This window comes from Urocampus carinirostris, chromosome 15, assembly GCF_059441175.1.
Source record: "Urocampus carinirostris isolate Australia breed hairy pipefish chromosome 15, RoL_Ucar_1.0, whole genome shotgun sequence".
In the NCBI taxonomy this organism is placed as follows: domain Eukaryota; kingdom Metazoa; phylum Chordata; class Actinopteri; order Syngnathiformes; family Syngnathidae; genus Urocampus; species Urocampus carinirostris.
This window is the reverse complement of record NC_142363.1, coordinates 24,822,510-24,839,315: the sequence shown is the minus strand read 5'-3', so window position 1 is coordinate 24,839,315 and position 16,806 is coordinate 24,822,510. Positions and strand designations below refer to the sequence as shown.

Genomic DNA, 16,806 nt, shown 5'->3' with positions numbered 1-16,806 from the left:
TCACCTTTACTGCTCGGGGGCCCCTGGCGGCCTTTAGAAAAAATGTATAATTTAGCCGCATCCTTGCATAAGCCGCAGGGTTAAAAGCTTGGGGAATGAAGTGTTGTTTATTGTCCGAATTTTACGGTACATTACATCAACACCCACTCAAGACCTAAGCATGAATAACACATTTTACTTAATTTTTCAAAAATGGAGCTGTCTTCTTTCATTTTCACATACCATCATGAAACAACGGCATATTTTCCTCACCTTTTTGGGGTTTCTGTGGAGACGACACAAAAAGTGGGATAAATACTTACGTTGTCACATAATGTCTTAAAAGCGGGAGGCACCTAATTGTGCAAGGCGTGTTACAAGTTTCATCATCGTCATTCTTATTATGGAAGACGTCAGCTGATTTCCCAGCATGCACACAAACACACTTGCACACTAACACACGCAACGCACGAACTGAGTGTTGGCGAGGAGTGACGAAGCGTCACGTCCTCCTCATGGAGGCCTGCAGACGCCCTCCCCCCTCCTGTTTTAAACCCTGACCTCAATGACATCAGACTGTCATCGCCGTCACTCCTGCAAGGTAAACACTGTGGCCTATATACACACACACTTATACATCCAAACACACTCATACATAAAGCTAAAACTAAACACACACACATTTCATATATATATATATATATATATATATATATATATATATATATATATATATATGAAATATACAGTAATCCCTCGCTACTTCCTTACTTTTCGGTTTTGCTTCTTTGCAGATTTTCATCGTGCTTTGTGTTCTGCATTCATTTTAACACGGGGGCCACATGATACAACAAACATTCTGTCGGGGGCCGGACTAGTAGATTAAAGAGAAAGAAAAAGAGATAAAGAAATAAGAGAAAGAGAGAGGGAAAAGGAGAGAGGGCGGGACAAAGACAGAAAAAGAGAGAGAGGGAGAGAGTGTGAGAAATAAAAGAGAGAGAGGGGAAAAGAAAGGGAGAGTAAGAAAGAAATCCAAAGAGAAAATAGAAATAGAAAGACAGGAGAGAAAAGAGAAAAGAAAGTGCAAAGAGTATGAAGAGAGAAAGAGAAAAGAGAGAAAAGGAAAAAAGAAAGTTAGAACCAAAGAGGTTAAAAGACACACAGAGAGAAAGAGACAAAGAGCAACAAAGGAAGGGAAAAAGAGACACAGAGAGTGAAAGAAATAGAGACAGAGTGTGAGAAAAGGGGTGGGAAAGAGAGAGAGAGAGAGAGAGAGAGAGAGAGAGAAAAGAGAGAGAGAGAGAGAGAGATGAATAAATAGAAGTGCAGTGTCTTTGTGAGAGGCACCTAGCTTTGGCAACATCAAGTTGACATATTTCAACCTGCAGCTTGTTTTTCTCTTGCGCTTCTCTGAGTGTTGTCTTTGCCTGTTTGACACCTGTGGGCTAAACAGTCCCTTTGCCCCTTCTCTACCTGTGCTTCAGTAATGTTGCAGTTTTATAAATTCACGGTTCACGGATCCCTTAATCTCCTGGGGACTCAACTCTGGACGGCTCCTGGCCTGAGTGTGGGTCGGCACCAGTGTCCTGATGTTCTCGGCCCAGATATTGTTCAACCCTTCTCTCCCTCTTCCCCTTAGAATGCTCCCTGGAGAATTATGTTGTGATGACCATACCACTGCACAGTTGACAACAGTTCTTCATTGGGTCCAATGTGCCTTCAGATGGGTTTTTTTCTTTGTCATATAGGCTCTGTAGATGATGCCTAGAAGTTTACTGCAGAATCACATCTCTATGGCCAGGATTTTCTTTGTCAGCTATGCTGTGAGAGTCCATGTTTCGCAAGCATATAGGAAGCTGAAAGTAACCAGTGCTTGCATGAGTTGGATCTTCGATTTCACTGCAATGTTCTTATTTCTCCAGGTGGGTTTAAGTCTGGCAAGGGCCACTGTGGTTTAAGCTATGCTGCCCATGATTTTTGGTTCTAATCCTTCTTCTGATAGGACAGCTCCATGATGTTTAAATTTGGTGACAGCTTCTTGATGGTTGATGGTGATGTTTGTGGTGATACCTTTAGAGTTGTTGGTCATTACTTTTTTTCTGGAGGACGGGGATCATTCTTTGCTCCATTTTTACAGTACATCCTTGAGTTTATGTTTTCATTAATCAAATGCAATTCCCCAACTCCAGTTGCACTCATGCACTCCCAAACCATGATATTCTCAACACCATGCTTGACATAAGGCACGACACAAACATGTTTGTACTCCTCACCTGATAGCCGCCACACATGCTTCACATGATCTGAGCACAATAAATTATTTTTTGTCTTATCAGACGAGAGAGTATCTTCACAGTGAGCCACGGCCTTTGTTGAAGGACTTGTTTCATTGTGTCAAAGCGATGTTTTTTAGTGATGTCCTATCAAATATTCGAATTAAATCCCTGCAGAAATGTGAGGGGTGTACTCACTTTCTTGACATACTGTATGTGGGTTTACTCTAATGCTCTATAAGCTCGGTGGCCTACCAGGCTTTAGTTGCACACTCAACCAATGTTAAAAAGGTTTACTAAATTTGCAATATGAAGCCCCTTTAGAAAAAGTCAACTTCTAAGCTATTTGAGTTGCCCTTTATCCTGCTTCTTAGTCAGCCCACTCAGGCCACCTGCCGCCACGGCCGACACTTGTCCACTTTTCTGCTGAATATTCAGGAAAAAGTGGGCACACAAGTGATACCGTAAAGAGAAATATTTACCCAGAAGTACCGGCGGCGACGTCTATATTTAGCTGCTTACCACACACGCAAAAAGTGCTGCGCTTGACGAGATAACTTGAAAGGACTTCTCAACGGGAAAGATGAAATCCTGCCCGCCGCCTTCCGACAACTTAGCGAGGGGCCGTAAAAATATTATGATGTTAAGGGCAGTGGCTCTGTGGAATTTTAAAAAAAAAGAAAAAAATGAATCACGTTAGCTTGTTGATAATTGATTTCCTAGAATGTGAAATTGTGAGATTTTTTTCCATGTTTTGCAGGCACAAAACAAGTTATCAAGACATCAAACTAAAGGTCAGCAACCAAGATCTTGAGATGATCATCATCAATGGTCACACATATTGTTTGTGTAAATAACATCAGATTACAAGGTAAACTAATTTAATAAGAACAGTCTTCTGCTGCAAATTAGATTCATCTGCAATCCATTACTAGTGTTTTCTCGGTCAATGAAGCCAACAGTGGCAAATCATACTTTCTTTTTCCCCAAATGTATGTACAAAACAGTTTTTGCTTTAAACATATACTGGGTGCGGCTTATAATCAGGTGCGCCTTATAGTCCGAATTTTACTATATTTAATGTTCAATAACTAATTTATTCTTCTCCCTGCATTTCAAAAGCTGTTTTTCTTCATCATAATTACTTGGCCTTGCAAATATAAATATTTTTGTTGGTAAAAGCTCATAATATGTAAAAGCTTTTAAGGTAAAACTGACTTCATGAACTTAATTTTTTATGTGAACATTTAATTTATGTTTTAGTAGACTTTTAAATATATTTTGGTTTGGTCAATGAGTTTTTGGTCTGTTTTTTTGCTATAATTTCGTAGGGGTGTTTTTTGTGTAATATTATATTGTATTTTTTAAAATCTTTATAGAATACTTGCCCTTTTGGGTCTCATGTTTTCTTTATGGTGTACTCTGACAACAGACAAACACTTAAAGATAACATGAATAACTTATCGTCCTTTTCTGAAAATAGTTCACTAATAATAAGACATAGTAATGCTTTTTGTTTTCATTAGAGCTGTTTTACAAGTAATTGTTTAAAATGTAAATACCAGCAAGCAAAAGTATGGAAAATGGAAAAATGATGGTTGGTAGAATTTATGAATAATAACGAAAAAATTACTCTGTGACTTCACAGATGGGTATTAAATTGGTATGCCTCGTAATTTGGCATTATCTAAGTAACTCCCGCTTTCAAAAAGGCAGTGGGTCCGCAACCTACGGCTCTACGGCCACATGTGGGTTCTCAGCTGTCCTAGTGGCTCCCTAGTGCTTTTTCTGAATTATTGTATATTAGGAAAAGACAGGAAAAGGAATATGTTTTTCTTTTTTTAATGTGATTTCTGTAGGACCAAGCTGACACAAACACTGTTTTCCCCCAAAAAAATCTTTGGAGTAAATATTAGTGTTTCTCAACTTGTCTGAGGACACACCATCCCATCCTGATTATAAGCTGTGAGCCAAACCAAGAAAATAAAATCCCACTCTTCAAATATATTGAATGGAAAAAAGGAGATAATATATTTACTTTTTTTTTTAAATGACCAGCAAAATGTCCTTCAAGTAATAATATTCCTTTTAATGCTCAATTGCATTTTTAATAATATCCAAAACGCTTCCCTAGAGTATCCTCAGCCATTTTTGACTGACTTAAACACAAAATGAAAAGTGCAACTACTGAGGTACCGTATTTTCTGCACTATAAGGCTCACCCCCAAAAAATAGTGTTTTGTCATAAATTGTCCATACATAAGGCGCACCCGACAATAGGGCGCTACAGTAAGAACATCAACTAAACAGTCAGAAAAGTCAGTCAAACTTTATTTGCCCCCTAACGTTCCGACGGCCCGTGTCATGTACAGACCTGGTGTCTGTATGTCACCAGTCACTGAAATACGTCATGCCATATATCATTGGAAAGCTTAAACTCTTGGGATTCAAGATATGATGATCATTGTAAAATATACTCATCACAGAAACATTGCAATCAGTCTGAAACAAAATACCCCAAAAATATAAAGCCGGGGTAGCTCACCAAAGACGTCGTCTTGCAGCCATCATATTCGATGATAATACGCCACCATGGTCTCCTTACATCCCTGAGTGTAGTGAATCAAACAGTGTAAAATATTTACGTACTCCAAAACGCGCAATAATACAAATAAAAAAAATCAGCCGAAAAAGAAAATAAACAGAGTCGTATAATTATTTTCACCAGACTGTAAAACAGCCTAACTTATGATTCACATCTTTTTTGGCTAATTGCAGGCTTTGTTTTACCCCGCGCTAGCTGATACAAGCCTGTAAATGCTAAAAAGGACCGCCTCCTTTACCTCTGAATAACTTAGGCCAATAGTCCGATTCAAATGATGATTGACACATCGGATAGGAAATTAAACACCGGCATATATGTCCCAGAATGCACAACACAATGTTTCTATGGGGGAAAATCGAGTTGGCGGCTGCTTACCATAGTTGCGAGACCTGTTGCGAATCAACATTGACCCATATATAAGGCGCACTGAATTATAGGGTGTATGGTAAAAATTGAAGGCTTCTAGGTGTGCCTTATAGTGTGGAAAATATGGTACACAAGATGAATTGTTTTTCTGATCAGCCTATTAATAGGTAATTACTGAAAACTGTGCTTTGAAGAAACCCCCGAGTTTTTCCTATCATGGAGGCAGCAGTGATACCGATACACATGTTCTTAGCAGACTTAACTTAAATTTAAATCCACAGAGGTGAAAATGTCTTCTGCAGTCGTAGAAGTTAGGAGCTCTCTTGTGGAGAGAAATTATTCATGTCAATCCCCATCCTGCTCACGTAAACAAGTCCAACTTTCTTGTTTTTTTATGTCAGTAGATTCACCCATTTCTAAAGCAAAATGATCACCTGCTTTATTGCTGTCTTTGATGTTCTCTGTGCCATTTGACAGCAGTATCGTTTTTAGTTTTCTTAGCTGGGTATTGATCCCAAACCTATCTGACCAAGTCCATAAGGTGAGGTGCCTCTTCTTGCTTCTTTATTTCCTCCCTTCTTTAGGTCTATAGGAAGAAATAAAACCCTTTTGTGATGTCCTTCCGACCTACGAAACAGGTTTGTATTTGAAGTAGTAGTATCGATTCCAAATGCCTCTTCGTTTTTGACGGATCCATGCTTTCAGGTGATGGCACCTCGCTACACAAAACACATTGAGGTTTTGGTCTTTTTTTTGGTCTTCAAAATCATAAAATCTGTATCTTGTATCCCTTCCCCGTGTCTGCTTCGCCATGTTCAACATGCGTATACAAACATTACCGGTCTTTTTTTTCTGGGATGTGTGTGTCACCATTTCCTTAGTGGAATTGACCCTCAGGTCATTTTTTTTCAGCCTTTTTTTGACAAAGGCCAGTGACCCACTGAAATCAGGTCTGCGGCCCACTTTTGGGACGTGACCCACCAGTTGAGGAACACTGTATTAGAAGACCGGGGAATCATTTGAGGAAATCTTAGAGGAAACATGAGGGTATTTCAGGATAGCTTATTAGGCTTTTACAAGGATCTTTTGGGACCGCTTTCGTCCTTCACCTCGTAACCTCATGTAGTCATTAACGACACTGGACATCGGCCACAAATTTAACATTTCAGCTTTATGGCTTTTTCCACCAATTAAACAAATAAAGACGAGCTGGGGAGGGTTTTGGGTAGGGGCCGAATTCATCAAGTTGAGGCGCGCTGCCAGCATGGCCTTCCTCTTCCTGCAGGAGAACATCCAGCTGGAAGACATTGAGGGTGGGCTTAAAGTGGGGGTGGAGCTCCTCAATGGCTACAAATCAAAACCAGGGGAGGTTAAGATCTAGGGGTTGTCATACGTTTGTGTTTCGTTTAATTTTTTTCTTATAATCGTGAATCATAGACTAAGATTCCCGAAAGAGACCTAAAGACGGGAGGAGGAAAAGGGAAGTGGAAGGAAAATAACTCTATGGGGGAGGTTACGACAGGGGTGACATAGGTGCGGACCGCGGGCCAGCAGATTAAATCCGCCCCGCAAGACAATGCTGAGAGAAGCACAAAAGCAAAATGAGCTACGGTTTTAAATTTGTCCAATGAATGCTGCCATAGCCATTCGTGATTCTCTCTTTTTTTCTCTTTCTCTCTCTGTCTCTCAATTTCTTCTCTCTTTATTGTCTCTCTATCTCTCTTACTGTGCCTCTTGTTCTATTATCTTTCTATCTGTATCATTCTCTCTATTTCTCTGTTTTCTCTCTTTCCATCTCTTTTGTCTCTGACTCTTCTTCTTTTCTCCTTCACTCTTCTCTCTTTCTCTCTCTATTTCTTCCTGTCTATCCATTTCTTCCCTGTTTGATGCTAAACTGATCTCTCTTTATTCTCTTTTGTACTGTGTCTCTCTTGTTCTACTCTTTCTCTCTTTGTGTCTCTTTTGTCTCCCTCTCTGTCTCTTTTTTTCTCTCTCCTCTCCTCTCCTCCACTTTTTCTCTCTATCTCCTCGTCTACACACTCTCTCTCTCCTATCTCTTTCACACTACATCTTCCCTCTTTCACACTCACTCTCTCTTCCTTTCTTTCTTGTATATCTCGTCCTTTCCTTCTTTTTTCTCTATCTTTTTCTTACGTTTTTGCTCTCTCTCTCGCTCTTTCAATCTCTCTCTTTCGATCTCTCTCTCTCTTTATCTCTCTGTCTCTCTCTGTTATCTCTGTCCCTTTTATCTTTCTGCCCCGTTGTATCTTTCTGTCTCTCTATATCTCTCTATCTCTCTCTTTCTGTCCTTTTATGTCTCTGTCTCTCTTAATCTCTCACTATCTTTCTCTCAACTTCTAGGGTTTGACACCCCTGGGTTAGGATTTTTCAATCTCTTTTTACTCAAAACATTCAAGTCACAGTGTGTTTATAATAATAATATGCAATAAATTCTTCAGACGTTTTAAGGTACTAGGTGAGTCAGCCTGGTGGTGAATCACATCCTCGGCTCTAAACACTTCAGAATGCCAGTTATTTGATCCAAAAGAGAAATAATAAGGAAGTCGTTTGGAGGCACAACGACTATGTGAAAGAAAACATGAAATTGTGTAATTACCGAATACATAACACACAACATGGCACGCATCAAAGACACGTTTCACTGCACAACCGTCGTTGGAAAATATTCAAGTTTTACGGTAAAAACATAGTTTGTAAAATGTCCTCGTGTTTCACAAGTGAGTATAAAACTGCAGCAAGTGAACGCAGATGCCAGTTGGCTTTATTCCAAGGTCAATTGGTTGGATAACTTTGGAACAACAAAGGAAGGAGAAACCAGGGAGGGACATTTAAGTAGAGAAAAACTTGCGTTTTTTTTGTCTTTAAAATATATAAATGTTTTACAAATGTATGGAATATATATATATATATATATATATATATATATATAATTACTTAGGAGGAAAAATTGTATTTTGTAGATGATGCACTATTTTTTGGCAGCACGGCAGCTGGGTGTGCAGGTCCGGGGTGTAATTCCTGCCCGTGTGAGTTTGCATGTTCTCCCAATGCCTGTGTGGGTTTCCTCTCACATTTCAAAAACATGCAGTTCAGGTTAATTGGCCAGTCCAAATTGTTCCTAGGTGTGAATGTCTGTCTCGGTGTTCCCTGCGACTGGCTGGCAACCAGTTCAGGGTGTCCCCTGCCCACTGCCCGATGGATGGATTGTCTCAAAAAAAACTGTATCTTTAAAAAGAACAATCCAAAAGTAATCTAGATTGGTCCAAACGCAGAATAATAACAACGACAAAAGAAAAAGGAGGAAACTAATTCCCAAAAGATCATTTGGTTTTGTAGTTTTTAAACTGAAACCAAATTATAGAGTTGTTTGAATAACCTAAAAATAAACAGAAAAATGTGTGTCGTCCTTTACCTAACCATTTACAATCTAAACATGTTTACAAAAATTATTTCAGCTAGAAAACTAAATTATTCCCACTACTGTTAATTTTGTCAAAAAAGGCATTTATATATAATATTTTAATGTGCAAAAAATTCAAGGATAGTTTGATATGAAAGAGAAACAATTTGTAAGTCCTCCTCGGTTTGTAACATCATAATATGAAAAATGATCACCAGAATTTCCCAGGAGGATGAAAACAGACTACTTATTTATTTATCTACATTAGTTATTCCATACATGATAGCCACAACATATTTAATATTGGCAAATTTAGAGAACATTCATTGCATCGGCTCGCTACAACGGGTCAGGTGCAATCGACATTTCGTTCTGTGTACATTGTTACACAGAATGACAATACAAGGAAATTATTATTATTATTATTATTATTATTAAAGGGACAATGCTTGATATTGGTGTAGTGCAGTGGTTCCCAGAGTGGGCGGTACATCGCGATGTGACGAGTGCGGTCGTGAAACCGCAAAGCACTGCGTTTTTTTCAAGGTTTTGTAGCGAGTGATGGAGTTTTGTCCAATCAAAATTGTTACGGTTCGAGTTGAGAAAGCGCTGACCAATCAGAGGCAAGTTTTAATAATGGCACAAGCCAATAACCGCGATTCAAAGCTGGAAGCACCACAATATGCCACACCCACCATGTGAGCTCATTGAGTGTCATGGCGTACTCAGTAAAAATAGTCCCATAGTCAACAAACGAGAAGGAAATGAAGCTTGCACCGAAGAAGGGCGGTGCATCACTTGTTTGGACCTAATTTAGGTCTCATTCAACACAACCCACCCCTTTCATATTAAAGCAATTTTGCGGTTGAAATTGTTCTGGATACTCTTACTTCCAAATAATTTGCTAGTACACACGATAAAAAGAAAATGTTTACTGCTGAAACGCATGAAAGGGGGCTTGAAAAAACAGAACACAGGACATCTACACCATACAGTTACAAATCTGCATACGCTCACTACACTGCCCATGGCAAAATCAATGCAGCATAAAACATTGTCTTCCATGGATAACCCGGCTTTCACAGCACCGCGAGTGTCTGTATGCCGTCAGACTGTAGTGCCAACTTGTTACTGAGGCCCTATTGTGTGCCATTATTGCCGCTAGTTGGACACAGTCACACACCAGCGATCGCGGCAAGGGGGCATTGTGTAACGCCAACTAACCCCAAAAGACATGCAGCACCGATGCAAACGCTAAGGAAATAACGCAAACTGCGAGTGGGGATAATTTCCTGTATGGCGGCGCTTAGAGGCTATTTCTGCTGTTTGTTTTCGAGGGGGGAGATGGCCGGCAGGACGAGAGATTTGCGGACACATAATCCTCCCAAAAAGAAAAAAAAAAGTGATTTATTTATGAATTCCAGCACACAAGCTCGCCTCCAGAGAGCCGAGCGGCCGGCCGGCCTGCCAAAAGTCATTGGCTGATGTTTACTTGACTGGATTGGCCAATTCCCATGGTGCTGTGGGCCCGCTGTGCTATCTTATTTATACAAGGCCCCGATATGGGAGAACAGAGGAGGTTTATTTTGGGCTATTCCCCCATGGAAGGATCCCATTCCTCCAAAGTGCTGTGCTTTCCTCCATACGTGCGCCACTTCAGGTTTAAGCCAGCGTCTTCTGGTGAAGGAAAGATGAAATCGGGGAACTGCACAGGAAGCCCTCCCTTTGGAAAAGTACATATCATTGTCGTTCTTAAAAAAGGGGTCATGTATTGATGAGTTGAGGTGATAAAAGAGAAATTATTGCGCATACACAGTATACGGAATAGTTAGATGCTAGAGTCGTCCAGGCAGCACTTCTTGTGGTTTGTCTTAGGCAGGTACAGCCTGGTAGTGCCTGTTCCTCTCAAGAAACCTATAGTAAACTACTGGTAGTATACTGGAAGTCAAAGCAATAAGTTAATTTATTTTAGGTACCATATTTATTCATGTATAATGCATGTTTAAGTGCAACACCACCCATAGTTTTTGATTGAAAATTGGTATAAAATGTTCTCTCACTTTTTCTTAGCTCAAACTAAGCATTGTAATTGACAAATGCGCTACTCTCTGGTCTACCGAAGTCCAAAATCAAGAGCCTTCAAATGGTACAAAATGCTGCAGTGAGGCTTTTAACTAAGACAAGAAAGTTTGCTTACCCGGTTTCTAGCTAACCTGCATTGGCTCGCTGTGAGCTTAAGATGTGATTTTAAGGTTCTGTTGGTAGTATAGAAGATCATGCATGTTCCGGTCCGGAGCCTTCGCTCTGAAAAGGCTGGTCTACTAGTGATCCCAAGAGCCAAGAATAGATCCGCAGGTTTGAAAGCGTTCTCCATTCGGGCCCCGGTGGCGTGGAATGCTCTGCTCTCTGATATTCGAACTGCAACCTCAGTGGAAATGTTTAAATCTAAGCTTAAAACACACTTCTATTCTATAGCATATGAATATACTATATTTTATGTTGACAATATCTGGTCATCCTGGAAGGGGGATTACTTCATGTGCGGTCACTTCTCAAGGTTTCTGCATTTTCCTCATGTTGAGGTTTTTGAGTTTTTCTTTACCTTCATGTAGGTTTTAGATCAGGGGATGGTGTAATAATAGTCTGTGGTTCGCAACAATCTGTGGTCTGTGCAGCCCTTTGAGACTTCCTGTAATTAAGGGCTATACAAATGAACATGACTTGACTTGACAAATGTTGAATACGTGTGGCCAAGATTAAAAGCCTTATTTGTTAACGTTAACTATGAAGACAATACCAATACAAACTTCACAATGTATATTTTTAATGTCCTTCAAAGTCTGATTTGTCATCAAATATGCAAAAGAGTTGTTTACCTTATCGTGATTTCTTTCCCTTTATTTACAATATATCTTTCAGGGCAACTTTCATTTTCTCCATTGTCTAACCTCCATCTCTGGTGCCATTAATAAAGTGTGATAATGAGATTATATCTCATGCCCTTTTGTATGTCATCTATATAGCCTGGCCCTTAGTGGTTAGGACCTCATTGCTAAGACCCGGGTTAGAATCCCTTTGCATCGGATGTTTTGCGATTGTGCTCAGCGATATTTTCAAGTGATCAATCTTTGCACTGTAATATACTTATGTATTGCGCACGGCCAAAATTTTAATGGTAAATATTATTTTTTTATGTTGTATTTTTTATTGTATTTTAATGGTTTGTTTCGTCAATTTGTCGATTTAAAAAATATATATATCATCAATGAACTAAATGAAATGGAGCCGAAAGAAGACAAGTCTTAGTTGTACAATAGAAATGGACAGATTTTTCCAAACATGGATGAAATAACATTTTTCATATATAATTTTCTATTAATAAAAATCCAAGGTAATAAGAGAAAAATACACACAAATATTGTACATCCAGTTTAAAATATTGTCGCTGTCTTGAAAAAAAGTATTTTTGTTGTCTCTCTAGATAGTCACTTTATAGTTTATTAAAGAGTTAGATAAAGAGTAATCCTTTTTTTTATTTGTAAATATTAAAAGTATCCTTAAGTTCATGTAAAAAAATATGTGGTAAATTGATTTTAATAGTGTTTTATCCTCCTGAAAGAGGGATTTTGGAAATAACTTTTTTTAGCACATTAGGGGTCTCCAATGTTGTGTCTGCGGTCACTAGCCAGCCCCTAAGAACGCCTGAGTAGCGTGCAGGCTGGTTCCGAAGATATATTTCAAAATTCAGGATTCCTTTTTTACATCAGGCTGTAATTCATGCCAGTATATGATAATCACTTTGCCTTTATACAAGACAGATGCTTTCGTGGTTGACTGAGTCTATTTTCACCCTACTTCTAATAGTTAACACCTGGTAATAACATAACAACATCGTAATCAAAAACATAAACTGTTTTGGGGGGGAATGAATATCAAACAGTTAGCCCTCTGCGTTAATCAGTAACAAAAAGTCACTTTGGCTTAAAAAAGTTTGCTGACCCTTGCTTTACATAATGGTAAACAGTCAACAAGAAGCCAGGACAGGGTTCACCAATTTTTTTTAAGCCAAAATGACTATTTGATGGAGTTAAAGTCTGATGAATCATTCCTGGAATTTGTTTCTACCCTAATGAAAAATGACCCTTAAATTTGGGTCCAAACAGTTTTAAAAATGAAAAAAAAAACAAAGATTGAGATCCCATAGTTTCAATATTAGTGTCATGCGGTAAACAAGCTGGACGGATGAGTCACGCTCCAATGAGGCACTTGGCTCTTACACCAGCAATTTTACAGCAACAACTGCCTTTTACAAGAGGACAAAAACAAAACACCTTGCATTACCCAATTTGATGTCATTCAACCCCACGTCTTCGACACAACCTGAGGTTATTTTCTCACATCCGCCAAGGAAAGACACAAGAGCATTTTGGGAAGCCCTAAAGGCCTCACCGACGCCCGGTTCCAGATGTTTTGATGCCGGGCTGGGGTCCATTTCACAATTAAGCGATTGGAAAACCTCCAACAAAGAAACATGTTTCTTTGTTATTAGGCAAACCCTAACTGTTCCAGAACCAAACAGTAAAATTAACAACAATGGTGGGGGCCAAATAATAAATAGTGGTATGTTCCTCGCCTCATATGCATGTTCCATACAGTCTGCAAAGTATACAATACCTGCAAAAAAAAAGCCTGGTAGTGGTGGTGCATGGTGCTATGCCTCCACATGGAGACAGAATGCGTGCAAAAGATTCTGTTTGAAGTAAACCACATCAGAAAAGTGAAAATACCCGGCGATATACGGTTCTTGGGGAAAGTAAAATAGAGTTTCCTCTTTGAGCGCCCGACAAGATAAGACAGGAAATGAGCTCACATCCTGCCTGCTGGTGAGCTCAACACAAATATGTACACTCAAAGCACATGATGTCTACTGTTGCCATCAAAGATAATTTAAAGCAGGAGCGTCATAAGATTCGGGCTTACAGGACCCCACATATTTGCACATCAGTGAACTTTCACATTAGGCATATTTGCACGATACATCAAGACAATGACGATAGTTTGAATAAATTAATGTATTATTATAAATGTAATTATCAGTTGCTTATGTAAGCAACAGTTTCAAAGAGATATGTTGTTTGACAGAATATAGATGTTTTTATGATCTGGGATGAGTTGATGGATATAGGGGAGGCTGTGTATGGTTTTGATTCAAGCCGCTTACGAGAAACATCAACTTTTGCCGTAATTTATACGCATACTAACTTATTTTTCAGTCCTGGTTAACACAGCATCAAAAAGTCACATATTCAAAATGAGTAAGGATAATGATGTGAATAGTAAAGTAAAATGATGCAAACATCTGTGTCAATTTAAGCAGTGACTCATTAAACAATAAATAAAATGTGGTCTTCAGAATCTTACCTTGGCCCCTTGAGTTATTGAGTATTATTAACAATAAAATGACACTGCAACTAACTTAAATAGGCAAATGAGGTCATGCCAGGCAACCAAGCAGACTGGTAAACAAGCAAGAAAGCCTTCAATCCAGGGAAAAGTGCCCCAGAAATGTCCAAGAATCTCAGCCATACTAAGAAAGCTCTTTCGACAAACAATCCACTGTTTTACCCTGTGGGAGACTGACTTATGAACCATTGACAAGAGGTCAGCATGCCCCTCGATGTCCCAAATTCCGATAATTTACAAAGCTGGCTTAAAGACAACGAACGTCCGCCGCTTGAACCTTTTGTACTCTGGACGCGGTTGGTGCTCAAAGAGGTGATAGGCCACTTGGAGACTTGCCCGGTAAACAATTTCTCAACAGGGGAAACAGAAAGAGGCCGATAGTCTCACTTATTTATGCGTTCATGGAAAATGATATGCTGTAACATGTATTGGCTAATAAATTGCTTAAAATGAGACAACATTGAGTGAGACCCTGCCTTAAATCTATAATCTAGTCACCTTACACAAAGACACTAGTCAACAAACAGTGAGACAACTTTCAAGATCATTGTTGACATGCTATTCCTCTCATTATAGAAAAAGGACTTAAAAGGAATGGGTAAAACCACTACAATGGAAAAGAAATCGAACCAAGACAGGTAATGCTAAAACTTGGAGGGACTAGAACCCCAGGTAACCTCTGTCATAAATACAGTACCACATGATTATCTCAACTCTACACGTTCTGCAAATCCATCAAAAGTCTTAAATGATGCTGTGTCAGTCATTCAATTGACAGTGAAATACAGACGCGACGTTTGACTTACGTAAAACGGTAGATACGACCGTTTTTTCGGGATGTCGAAAAATATCCCGACATTGCTGTAAGTTAGATTTTGTATTGTTTAATAACTCGTGCATCCATTCAATAAGGTTGGGTTAAAGTGTAAAGGAGAGGAGAGCAGTTTCTTTTGACATAAGGAAGCTTGATGCGGTTGAGAAAACGGTCTGAATGCTTTTTTTCAGCCAATTTTTACCACAGAGGAGGACCTCTCTAAGCGCATGTTCCAAAAGTAAGTTAAACTCAACTTTATTTATCTTTATAGGGCATATTATTTTATGAAATGTTTATATATTAATAAAAAACAAGACAGGTTGCCTATACAAGCCTTAAACATTCTTATATAAACCTTAAACATACAAAATATAGCACTGATCTTACGGAACCTCGTTCGTAAGTAGGGCAGCGTCTGCACTGACCTTTATAACTCCCCATTGAAGGGTCACAGTAAACACGTGTTTGTGACTTCCTAATCGCACAGTAAAAATTTGAACACTGTGATCCATCTTTCCCAAAGTGGCCAGAATCTACAGTCCGTTGAAAGGGCCGATTGTCCGTCCACGTGATTTATTCCAAGCATTGTGTGTATCAAGGCTGCAAAGTTCATTAGCCGGTGACACCAATTTTGTGGACGCTTCGGGCCGTGGGGAGGTTATGAGATTAGGTATGTGTGTGTTTGGGTCCACATAAAAACCAGAACTTCAACTTGGACGAGGTCAAGTCCTTAGCGCGCCATGAATCAACCAAAAATCAACAAGCGCGGCCCACTCCCACCGGAGTCTTTTTCCATGATCCTAGCTTTGGTGACACGGAGTAGCTTCTAAAATAGGTCATAATACTTAAAGTTAAACTATATACAAACCTCCTTGGCATGTTACGTTTTTAAGACGATGTTACGATATGAAAGGTGAGTCCTTGTGTCCTAACGTTACCTTCAGTGACTACGAGCCGGCCCGTGCCTACATGCTTGCCGCGGGCAGACTAAACATAAACACGTCACAAGCTTACATTTGGGGCTAGGAAGAGTGTGAAAGCTCTGCATGGCTGCAAGCGGTAACGTTAACAAGTTGGCAGATGTGCGGAAACGCCACAACCGCTGCCCTGCTGAAGAATTCTGAGTGATGCCAGATTGTTTCGTCTTGTTGAAACTCACATCATTGCTTTCGATTGTTTTGTGTCCTTTTTGAATCTTTCAATTCCTATTTCAAAAGATGAACATTCAATTAGACTTTTTTTTCATGTTACCACCTCAGGGTGTTTTCGTTAAGCTTGAGTTTTAATCATCCAGACAAAAACAATAACAATATCCTTTTCAAATGTTTGGATTTGATTTAGTATTTCAAAAAGTAACACTTTTTGCCCAGGGTTGGTTTGTAAGCTTTGAGGTGGTCCAGCCGAAGGTCAGGGTTAATCAGATCCATTATTTAGGAAAATGGGGTAACAGTATGACACTTGTAAACATCATTACATGTGACGATAACAAAAAATATCTGAGCTTACTTTCCTGTACATTACAGCAGTGGTCGGCAACCTTTTTTTTGTATCACGGACGGGTTAATTGCCTGACAATATTTTCATGGCCCGGCCCAAGAGCAGCAGTCAACATGTTTGTACCTTTTTTTGTCATAATAATGTCGATAATAATAACAACAATTATAACATCTGTGATAATGAAATTAATTATAATAATGAGCGGAAATCCACTGTATAGTCATGTGGAACATTTAGATGTCCTCGTAACATTACACCAAAATCAAATTCATTCATTTTGCGAACCGTTTACCCTAACGACAGTCGCTTGGGTGCTGGGCCCATCCCAGCCATGTTTTTGGAATGTGGGAGGAAACCGCAGTGCCCAAAGTGCACAGGGAAAACATGC

The 16,806-nt window shown here is 39.3% G+C and overlaps 1 long non-coding RNA gene across 1 annotated transcript in view; it reads right to left on the bottom strand.

The window, feature by feature from the left end:
• The window catches only part of LOC148351949 (uncharacterized), a 56,133-nt gene that overhangs the window by 13,647 nt on the left and 25,680 nt on the right, over positions 1-16,806 (bottom strand). The window contains exon 3 of the long non-coding RNA XR_015852897.1: positions 2,775-2,910. This is a non-coding gene — a long non-coding RNA (uncharacterized LOC148351949). The remainder of the gene's footprint in view (positions 1-2,774; positions 2,911-16,806) is intronic.